The sequence below is a fragment of the Geotrypetes seraphini genome, chromosome 8, assembly GCF_902459505.1.
Source record: "Geotrypetes seraphini chromosome 8, aGeoSer1.1, whole genome shotgun sequence".
Classification (NCBI taxonomy): Eukaryota; Metazoa; Chordata; class Amphibia; order Gymnophiona; family Dermophiidae; genus Geotrypetes; species Geotrypetes seraphini.
Window position 1 is genome coordinate 102,411,423 of NC_047091.1, and position 12,226 is coordinate 102,423,648.

The following is a 12,226-nucleotide window of genomic DNA, read 5'->3' on the forward strand; positions in this document are numbered from 1 at the left end:
CTCGATACTAACAGATTAGCCCTTAATGTCAACAAAACAAATGTTTTGTTCTTTCCCTGGAAAGATAGTTCTAAACTTATCTTCCCAATTTCCATTAAGGGTACCACTTTACAAATTTTCTATTAAGGGTACCACTTTACAGACGATAAGTAACATCAGAATTTTGGGGGTCATCTTCGATGATAAACTAACCTATCATAATCAATCAGCAATATTGTTAAATTCCACTTTTTTTTAGACTTCGTCAAATCCAATCAGTATCTAAATTTCTATGTCCGAAATCTCTTAACAAACTTATTCATTCATTGGTTATCTCAAAAATTGATTATTGTAATGCCTTATTCAAAGGAATAGCCCAAAATGAAATTAGATGTCTACAGATTATTCAAAATGCTTCGATAAAACTGATAATGAAAGCTAAGAAATTTGATCATGTCACTCCCCTTCTTAAGAAAGCACACTGGCTCCCAGTCGCACATCGTATACAGTATAAATTAAGCCTGCTTACCTTTAAGTCCCTGTTATATAAAACCCCGGCTTTCATTTATAAATCTTTGATCCCCTATATTCTAACTAGAGGTCTGCACGGTAACGGGGATCACAGGAATCCCCCCTGGCCCACGGGCTCCCACGGGGATGCCCCCCTGACTCACGGGACTCCCACGGGGATGCCCCCTGGCCCACGGGACTCCCACGGGGATAAAAACAGGCTTACCTAAATTCTGGCGATGCAGGCATGCAGCTTACAAGTCCGGCGTCGCAGCGGAAACAGCCATGCTGAGCAGTGAGCTCAGCACGTACACAGCTGAAAGCCTTGCTTGCTGATTAGTCCTGCGGCACGGCGGGGCGGGGCCGCCGGACGAATCAGCAAGCAAGGCTTTCAGCTTTGTACATGCTGAGCTCACTGCTCAGCATGGCTGTTTCCCGCCGCGACGCCGGACTTGTATTTTAAACTGCATGCCTGCATTCCAGAATTTAGGTAGGCCTGTTTTCATCCCCGTGGGAGTCCCGTGCTCTATGGCTGCAAGTCTCCTTACTCTGGGGCACCAGACCTCCCTCATACAAAGGCTGGGAATGCAGAATTGGTTTCGTTCTCGGCAGGGGATGCCTCGGTAGGCTGGATTGCGTCACGGCACAGATTCGGTCCTGTTCTGGGTGGAGGACACTTGTGGGGTGGGGAGGGGAGGGGGGGCTTGTTTGCGCCATCGTGCAGGCTCACCACTCTGCCTCTGCCGGCAAAAGCACAGTCTGTCCCATTCTAGGGGGAGAAAACTTAGCAGGGACCAGGCTGCACCAAAATACTGGCTTCTAGAAAGCACAATGAACTGGGGGGGGTCTAGCAGTGTGTGGCACTATTTGGACCCATGTAGACTTGCATGGCCATTCTGATGCTGACCTGAGGTCCCTTTCCATCCAGCATCTGCCCCTCCTCCCTCTTTCCATCCAGCATCTGCCCCTCTGTCTCCTGCTTCTGCCCAGCATCTGATCTATCTCCGCTCTTCCTCCTTTCTGCCCCCTCTGTCATCCCATCCATCATCCACCCTTCTTTCTCCCCTTCCATCCAGCATCTGCCCATCTTTCCCCCCTTTCAGCCCAGCATCTGCTTAATTTCTCTTTCTCCCCCTTCCATTCAGTGTCTGCTCCATCTTTCTCTTTCCTCCCTTCCATCCATATCCTCCCCCTCTCCTCCTTTCCATTCAATGTCTTCCTTCCCTCTCCTTTTCTTTACATCCATCATCTGTCTTTTTCTCTCTCCCCAGGCATTCCAGCTTGTCTTATCTTTCCCCTTTCATCCAGTGTGTCTGATCCCTCCCCCTTTCTATCTATAGTCCGTCTCCTCTCACCTCCTACATCCAGTATCTACCCCCTCCCACCTGACACCTCAGTCGCCGCCAGACTGATGCAAAGCCTTCCCTCCGATGTCAGCTCTGACTTCGGGGGAAAACTTCTGGGTCGGCTACATATGGCGTGCTGCAGGCTGCCTCCAACCCCTGCTGTTATCTGGACTCGAATGAAGTGGTGGAAGGGAGTGCATTTTTGGACACAGAAGTCATGAACTGGGGAGAGAGGAAGGGAGGGAAAGAGATGCTGAGGTGGGGGAGGGAATAGAAAGGGAGAATTGGGTGTGGGTGTGTCAATGAGTGGGAAAGAGAGATGGTTGTGTACACACGGAAAATGGAAGAAAGAGGAGAATTTTTGGTCGTAGGGAGGGAGGTACAGAATATGATAGGGAAGAAAAAGATGAGAGTGAGAAATGTGGCAAGGGAACAATGGGACAGATTGAAAGGGATGCAAGAGAGGAATGTTGGACAGTGGTGAAGGGAATGGAGGGAGAGATGTGGCATGGTGCTGGAGAGGGGTGATAGAAGGAGAAATGTTGGGCATGGGGCTGGTGGGCAGGCACGAAAGATGAGAAAGAGATAAATGCTGGACCATGGTAGGGGGAACCAATGGACAGCAACAGAAGAATTTACAGAAGATGGGAAAGTGGAAAAAAGAAACTGGGACCAACTTTATGGAAAAATAAGTCTCCAGACAACAAAGGTAAAAAACTGAATTTATTGACTAAAATATGTTAGCTTTGGGAAATGTATATGGCAGATGTCTTTGTTTTGTGTTCAAAAGAAAAGGAAATCCATTTCTGGTTTTATTTCTACAGTGTTGAAGTACTTGCTGACCCTTGCTGTGACTGGTGGGGATCCCCAAGCACCGCCAGCAGAGGACCTCCTCTAGAGATGGCCAGAACTCCCCTCCACCAAGTGCAGCAGTCGCTGGCAGCATCCATGAGCCACTGAGGTGCCAGCATTTGTGACTCAGGGACGCTACTGCTGCCTGCCAAGCTTGGCAAAAGGGACTCCGGCCAAATGCAAAGGAAGTCCTCAGCTGACAGCTTGTGGGTTCTCATCAGCTGAGTATTTATATTTTATATTTACATTAGAGGTTCTGGTAGAAACCCATTTACAAAGTATGTATTCTTCCCAATTAATATTTCAAAATTAATAAAGTCTCTTTGCTTATTTGTAAATGGGTCTCTACCAGAGCCTTTAATTCAGTAGCATAATTAAATAAAATAACTATTTCTGAAGTGTATAGGGAAGGGTGGGGACGGAGGGGATTTCTCGCGGGGACGGGTGGGGACGGAGGCGATTCCTCGCGGGGACGGGTGGGGACGGAAGGATTCCTCGCGGGGACGGGTGGGATTCCTCATGGGGACGGGTGGGATTTTGGCAGGGACGGGTGGGGACGAGTGGGATTTCTGTCCCCGCGCAACTCTCTAACTCCAACCAGATTACTCAGAACATAAGAACATAAGAACTGCCATCTCCGGATCAGACCCATGGTCCATCGAGTCCGGCGATCCGCACACGCGGAGGCCCAGTCAGGTATACACCTGATGTAGTTTTAGTCACCCATATCCCTCTATGCCTCTCGCAAGGAGATGTGCATCTAATCTGCCCTTGAATCCTAGCACAGTGGATTCCTTAATAACCTCCTTTGGAAGAGCATTCCAGGCATCTACCACTCGCTGCGTGAAGCAGAACTTCCTGACATTTGTCCTGGACTTGTCCCCCCTTAGCTTCAAACCATGTCCTCTTGTCCGTGTCATGTTGGACAATGTAAATAATTTATTTTCCTGCTCTATTTTATCGATGTCTTTCAGTATTTTGAACGTCTCGATCATGTCCCCTCGCAGCCTCCTCTTCTCAAGGGAGAACAGTCCCAGTTTCATGAGTCGTTCCTTATATTCCAAGTTCTCCATACCTCTTATTAGCTTTGTTGCTCGTCTCTGCACCCTCTCCAGCAGTTTTATATCCTTCTTTAGGTTGGGAGACCAATGTTGGACACAGTATTCCAAGTGTGGTCTGACCATTGCTCTATAAAGCGGCATTATGACTTTCTTCGATCTATTCGTGATTCCTTTCTTTATCATGCCTAACATTCTGTATGCTTTCTTTGCCGCTGCCGCGCATTGTGCCGATGGCTTCAGGGTCCTATCTATCAGTACACCCAGGTCCTTTTCTTGTTCGCTCTTACCCAGAGTTGCGCCTGACATTCTATACTCGTGTTCCTTATTCTTACTACCTAAATGCATTACTTTGCATTTCTCCACGTTGAACTTCATCTGCCATTGCTCTGCCCATTTTTCTAACTGATACAAGTCACTCTGGAGTTCCTCACTATCCTCCTGTGATCTGATTGCCCGGCATAGCTTTGTGTCGTCTGCAAACTTAATGATCTCACTGGATATTCCGTCTTCCAGATCATTGATATAAATATTAAATAGGATCGGCCCAAGTACCGAGCCCTGGGGCACACCACTAGTCACTTTCTCCCAGTCTGAGAACTTCCCATTTATGCCCACTCTCTGCTTTCTGTTTTCCAGCCATTTGCCTATCCACCTTTGTATATCTCCCTCTATTCCATGGCTTTGTAGTTTCCTGAGAAGTCTTTCATGTGGAACTTTGTCGAATGCTTTCTGGAAGTCCAAATATATTATGTCCACCGGCATTCCACTATCAATTTGCTTGTTCACGGTCTCAAAAAATTGAAGTAAATTCATTAAAACATGATTTCCCTTTCCTGAACCCATGTTGACTGGGTTTCAGCAAGTCGTGTGTATCTAAGTGCCGGACTATGCTATCCTTGATCAGTGCTTCAACCATCTTTCCAGGGACAGACGTAAGGTTCACAGGTCTGTAGTGGCCCGGTTCTCCTCTCGATCCCTTTTTGAAAATCGGCGTGACGTTCGCTATCTTCCAGTCATCTGGTATCTGTCCAGTTCTGATTGTTAGATTGGCGAGTTTTTGCAATAACTCTCCGATTTCAACCTTCAATTCCTTTAAGACTCTCGGGTGAATTCCATCCGGTCCAGGGGATTTGTCACTTTTAAGTTTGTCGATCTGGTAGTATATCTGGTCCGACTCCACTTCAACTGTGGTGAGGCTGTCTTCTATTACTCCACTAAACACTTTCACTGCTTCTGGTATTTTTGCGGTATCCTCCTCCGTAAAGACGGACGCAAAGAAGGAATTTAGTTTGTCTGCAATTTGTTTATCTTCCTTGATGTACCCTTTTCTTCCCTGGTCATCCAGGTTTTTTCCCTTTCACGTATCTAAAGAAGGGCTTGAAGTTTTTGGCCTCTTGCGCTATTTTTTCCTCATAGTCCTTTTTGGCATCCCTCACCACCTTGTGACATTTCTTCTGATCATCTTTATGTTTTTTCCATGCTTCGGTTGTTTTCATGTGTTTCCATTTTTTGAAAGAGTCCTTCTTTTCTTTTATGGCTTCCCTCACCTGTCTGGTAAGCCATGCCGGTTCTCCCTTACCTTTTGTTCTCCCTTCTTTGGAGATCCTCGGAATGTGGAGATTTTGTGCTTCTGTGATAGTATTTTTCAGTAGGGACCATGCCTGGTCTACCATTTCAAGTTTGTCCACCTTTTTCTTGAGTCGTTGTTTCACCATGGCTCTCATGTGATCATATTTGCCCTTTTTAAAGTTAAAGGTTTTGGTTAAGGTTTTGGCACGTTTTCTATTCCCGATGTCAAGCTTAAAGTTGATCACATTGTGATCGCTCGTCCCCAGCGGTACCGTAACTTCTACTTCTTTTGTTGGTCCCGTGAGGCCATTTAGTACCAAGTCCAGGGTGGCGTTGCCTCTTGTCGGCTCTTTTACCATTTGTTCCAGGAAGCAATCCCCTAGCGCCTCCAGGAACTTGGCCTCCTTGCCGCAGTTGGAGGTTCCTAGTTTCCAGTCTATCCTCGGGAAATTGAAGTCTCCCAATATTATTACATTGCCCGTCTTGCATTCTTGTTTGATTTCCTCTATCATTTCTGAGTCAGTTTCCTCCGCTTGTCCTGGGGGACGATAGTAAAGGCCAATTTTCGTGTCTGCGCTGTTTTGGCCAGGAATCTTGATCCAGAGGGACTCTAGCTTCTCTTTCGTTTCCATCGTAGCCACTTCAACAGATTCTACACCTTCCTGAACATATAGGGCAATACCTCCACCTTTCTGCCCTATTCGATCTCTTCTATATAGTTTGTATCCCTGTAGTACTGTGTCCCATTTGTTTTCTTCATTCCACCATGTTTCTGTTATGCCAATGATTTCCAACTCATCATGTCTTGCTATTGTCTCTAGTTCCCCCATTTTGTTTCCTAGACTTCTAGCATTCGTATACATACATTTGAGTTCTCTTCGTGTTACCTTTTTGGACTTTCTACTCTTTGCTGTCCCTACTGTTTCTTTCACGGTATCCTTAACCGCTCCAGTGTTGTCTCCCTTGTTTGCTGTGCGGTCATCCCCTCCTGTGTCTGAGTTGTCCCTTCCTGCCTTGTCTTCCTTATTTGCTGTGAGGTCGTCCCCTCCTGTGTATGAGTAGTAGCCCATGGTTCCTTCATCGGGGCATCCTGTCGTCCGTGCCATCAGATCTATTGATCAACATTTATTAGTTATTCCTTCACTCAAAATTATTAATACACGGCAGCATTTTATTTTCTCTGTTACGGCTCCGCAAACATGGAACTCCCTCCCCGTTTACTTAAGAGAAGAAAACAATCTAGATAAATTTAAGAGCAAATTAAAAAGTTTTCTTTTCAGGGATGCCTTTGATATCTAAAACAGTCTAATAGGGAGTTCCATTTCATCTTTATAACCTCTTTAAGGTTCATTGTTTATTCCCTCCCTATTGTTTTTTACCATAATTGTTCTCTTTTCTATCAGCAATATGTAGTTCTTACCCATCCTTTCCTTTCGTTTCAACATATTCGAACTGTTAGTCCTTATCATATTATGCATATAGGCCATGATTCTGTATAGGATGCCCGGGAGAGGTGTCCTATACAGAATCGGGCCTACACTAACCCCGATTCTGTAACTGGCGTCCATATTACAGAGGCGGGTTAGAGTAGACGCGGCTGCTACACTTATCGCGGCAAGGGATAAGTATAGCGGCTGCATGTCCAATCGCCGGCAGGAGGGTGCCGAACCCCTCCTGCCAGAACGCCGCCCTCCCAAACACACAATCGCCGGTAGGAGGGTGCCCAACCCCTCCTGCCGGAAAGCCGGACTCCCTCAGGACCCCCCATGCTAATGACCTCCTCCCCATGACTCCCCTAACCTCCCCCCCAACTAACCTTTAAATGTTGGTCAGCTGGACGGGTCTTGCTGCCGTCCAGCCGGCAGGCCCGCCTCGTTGAAATGAGATGGGACCGCCCCTTCCCGGCCCATCCCCGCTAAGTCTAAGGCCTGATTGGCCCAGGCTCTAGAAGCCTGGACCAATCAGGCCTTAGGCATAGCGGGTCCGCCCATCCCCACTAATCCTAAGGCCTGATTGGCCCAGGTGCCTACGAGCCTGGGCCAGTCACACCTTAGGTACCCCACTATTTAGGTGGCATGTCTGGGTGTTCAGTCCATCACTTTGCAGACCCCTCCCACTCCAACAGGGCTTGTTCTAGGCGTTTTTGACTTGGACGAAAAGTTGAACGAAAATGTGGTATAAAGATGGACGATTTAGAGACTTGGATGATCAGATCGGCAGGGCCTATAGTTAGACGATTTTTGAAACAAGAAAAATTTTGGATGTATTTTTCGAAAATGTGTCTTAGGCTGTTTTTTACTTTGGACGACTTGCGACTTAGACAAAAACGGACTTAGACATCCCTTTCGATTATGCCCCTCCACTTGATTGAAAATGGAACCAATCAAGTTTGTCACTAAAAAGTGACAGTCTTTGCGCCACTACTTAGTTGATTGGTTACATCACACCTGATGTGTGTCTAGTTCCAGAATTACATTACTTTTTTTTTAAATACAGTTATTTTATGAGTTTTTCATTTGTTTGTTCTTGAGGTTTTGGTTTGGTTTTTTTGGGTGTGCACTCCCAATTTTTGGTTATATCATAGTGCACCTGCCCTTTTTTTTTCCTCTTCACTGTTATATTTGGTATATACTTGTACAATGGAGCAGAGAAATACAATAGAAGAGAGACAGATGGATCCAAGATGGCGTCAGGCTAGACGCGCTGAGGAACCACTCTAAAGAATCTCTCTTCGAATTAACTACATTTGCGGTAAATTCCTTTTTTCTCCTTACCTGATGCCGAAGTGGAGAGGTCGGAGTGCTGCTGGCGCCTCGTGGCACACTGATATCCCTGTCGTAGGCAATATTGAAGAGATCTTCAGGCAGATGCAAGGAGCTCTCTCAGCGTCGGAGAACAGCCTGCTGAGGATCCAGGGAATGAGCGAGACCGTGGCAGTTCCTCCTGGGCTAGAAACAACTCTAAGCCCCGACGTAAGGGCGCTGCCCTTGTAGTCTCAGCCTTCCAGTTCTCCAAGGGGCATGGAAACCCCAGAGGTCAGGGTTTTTCACTCTCCTGAGGCATGCAGTACATTGAAGAGTCTGGTATTAGGAGCTCATGTTAGTGTGAGCCTTATTGAAGTGTCTGGGACAATTTCAACATCAGAGGGTGGACTGAGCCAACAGGGACAATGATAAGAAGTACAACAGTCCAGTGAGCACTATTTCACTACTCAATCTTTATTTCATTGGAAAAATCTTCAGAGGTAACCCTGGATTCACTATGGGATAATATGGCCGACCTAGTGAAGACCATAAGCCCTAATTTTCAGCTAATTGAAGGAAAATTGCTTGAACATACTAAAGAGTTGAAAAATTTGAAAAGTGAAATGACTGCCTCTAATTCCTCTGTTCAGAAACTTGAACAGGAAATAAAGACTTCCAGCCAATTACAGGAAAGTTTAATGAAAGACAATATTAACCTTAGGAGAAAGGTGGAAAATTTTGAAAATAACTCCAGATACAACAACTTATAACTGATCAACTTCCCTAGGTTAACGTTAGTAACACCTAGGGAAATGTTTAAGAGGTACCCTCTTGAAGTTTTGGGGGTTTCGGAAGACTCATTACCCCCCTTATCAAGAGTGTATTATTTACCTGATAAAAATCAATCTCAAAAAAGGTCCTCAGACTAAGAATTATTGAATGTATCGGAGCTATTGGAGAAATCAGATAAAGAGGCAGCAGCAGTGCCAAGTATTTTGATTATATCTGTAGCTCTTTCTATTGATAAAGTTTGGTTGCTAAAACTTTTCTTTAAAAATAGACAGAAAGAATTTATGGGATTTAAAATACAGATGTTATCTGACCTTTCACGGGAGACCTAAAAAGCGTTGTCGTGAATTTCTCTTGATGAAACCTGGGGTTGTATCTTTAGGTGCCACATTTTACTTACCAATGTTAAATGTCCCGGAGGGTTAATAAGTAATACCAATACAACTCCCTCTCTTCTTCTGAAATGGTGGGTTGTACAAGAATTAATGAAATGAGAAAAAAACCCATATAAATGAAAAATAATTAATTTTTTTAATTTTTTGATGTAACCTCAGTGCAATAATCAAAGCTATAGGTCTCAGCAGTGGCGTACCTAGGGTATGTGGCACCCGGGGCCCATCATTTTTTGAACCCCCCCCCCCCCCCCCCCATGTAAAAAATTTTTTTTTTTTTTTTTTTGCAATAACCATGAAATGGAATAAATGGTCAGAATAGAAACAGGCAGTGAAAATTTTCTTTTATTGAACCTCATATATGTAACCATTATTCCAAACATAACAAAACATAAATTATGTCTAAATTGTCATGACATTAGAAGTACATATGGAGTAGTTGCAGGCAGTGGCGTACTTAGGGTATGTGGCACCCAGGGCCCATCATTTTTTGACACCCCCCCCATCTATATGAAAAATATGATTTTTAGTACCAATCTACATATCGCACCACAAGAGTGTACCTAGGAAAAGGCTGCATCTTAAACACTGCAGTGAGCACTAGAACACCAACACATACATTGTAAAACTAAACAAGCCAGATCCCGCACAGTCAATTGGTCCTGTAGTCAATGCCAACTGAAAACTATGTCTTTTTCATACACACAGAACAGAGATACACCCTCGCCCAAAATGGAATAATCACAAACTAAAATAGAAATATGTAGACAAAAGTTAAACTGATCCGCCAAGAAACCAGACCCTGGATACAATGCAACACCACAAAAAACAGTAACACATGTCCTCTAATACAGTGCAAAATATAAAGACAGTAGATGTAAATTTGAAAAAACTGATACATAACAATCACCACTTTATAAATTAACAAATAAAAATAAAACAAATAATGAGATATAAAAAAATACAATTTTATTGGACTAATCCCCGTAAGCTTGGTCCCCATCCCCGCAAACCACCTGATTCCATCCACACAAGCCTTGAATTGTTTATATTAAAGTATAAAAAGAAACAATATTCTGTACAGTTGTCAATTTATAAATCAGCGTCTTCTCCCCACTCTCTTCCCCATTTCCCTTCAGCATCCTCAGCCCACTCTCTCTCCACTTTCCTTCAGCGCACGCACATAAAAACAAGCAAGTAATTTTATATCATTTTCATTCTATTCATTCATAGAAATTAAAGTCTAGATAATGCCAGTCACATAACAAAACATGATTTTACAAAAATAATTCCCTGCAGTCAAGCCTGCAAGGATTATTAGATGTCTTTCAGCAGTTCCCCTCCCTCCCTCCCCCTTACCTTTGTGGCCAAGTCAAAATGATCTACCAACAATAAAATTTTAAAAACACAAAGCACGCTGTACGCAGAGAAAATGTTAATTATCATTTATATTCCGCGGGTTTTCAAAGAGGTCAAGGCAGATGACTTTATGCAATGTCACCTCAGTAACAACTATACAAAAATAGACAAATATTCCCCCTCCCTTTTTACTAAACTGCGATAGCGGTTTTTAGCGTAGGGAGCTGCGCTGAATGCCCCACGCTGCTCTCGACGCTCATAGGCTCCCTGCGCTAAAAAACTCTATTGCGGTTTAGTAAAAGGGGGCCATAGTGCAAAATATAGACAGCAGATATAAATTTTCAAAACGGACACATTTTGATCACTAAGTTGAAAATAAAATCATTTTTCCTACTTTTTTGTCTGGTGATTTCATGAGTCTCTGGTCCTTCTTCTGATCCTTCTTCTTTCTCTCTCCCCCTGGCTCCCCTCTTTATTTCTGCCTTTCTTTCTCTCTCCTCCTGGCCCCCCTCTTTCTTTCTGCCTTTCTTTCTCTCCCCCTTGTCCCCCCTCTTTATTTCTGCCTTTCTTTCTCTCCCCTTGGTCCCCCTCTTTCTTTCTGCCTTTCTTTCTCTCTCCCCCTGGCCCTCCTCTTTCTTTCTGCCTTTCTTTCTCTCCCCCTTGACCCCCTCTTTATTTCTGCCTTTCTTTCTCTCCCCTTGGTCCCCCTCTTTATTTCTGCCTTTCTTTCTCTCCCCTTGGTCCCCCTCTTTCTTTCTGCCTTTCTTTCTCTCTCCCCCTGGCCCCCCCTCTTTATTTTTTCCTTTCTTTCTCCCTCCCCCTAGCCTGCACAAAGCCATCGTGCCGATTTCTCCACTTCCACGATTCTTTCCCTACCCTCACCCCCAAGCCAGCAGCCGATTTCTCCCTGCTCCTTCCCCGATGTCCTGATGTCCTGAACTTCATCGGGCAGCAGCAGCAGCATTCACAATTCACTGATGTTGCCCGCTTCAGGCCTTCCTCTCTGTCGGGTCCTGTCTTCATGAAAACTGGAAGTAGGCAGGACCCGGCAGAGAACAAGGCCTGAAGCCGGCAACAGCAGCGAATTGTAAACGCTGCTGCTGCCCGAAGAAGGTAATGGAGCACCGAGGCAGTCCGCTTCTCCCCCCTCCCAGCCGAACCCCCGCTGACCCTCCTATCTCCCCCCCCCCGTGAACCTTTCCGACCTTCCCAGCGAGAGCAGCAAACCTCCTTCGCGGCTTTCTCCTCCCTCTGCCGCGTTACTGATGACGTCATCAGTGATGCGGCAGAGGGAGGATAAAGCCGACGCTACTGGAGGGAGGTTTGCTGCTTTCGCTGGGAGGGTCAGAAAGGTTCACTTGGGGGGGGAGAGAGATAGGATGGTCAGCGGGGTTTCGGCTGGGAGGGGGGAGAAGCGGTCTGCCTTGGTGCTCCAAGGCCTGGCGCCATTACCTTTTTCGATAATGGCGCCGATGCTGCTTTCGCTGGGAGGGTAGGAGCGCGATAGGGACCGGGCCAGCTGTGCACCCCCCCCTAAGGCGGCACCCGGGATGGACCTCCCCCTCGCCCCCCTTGGTACGCTACTGCCCTGGGGAAACAGCCTGCAACAAGATCGCGCGATGCCA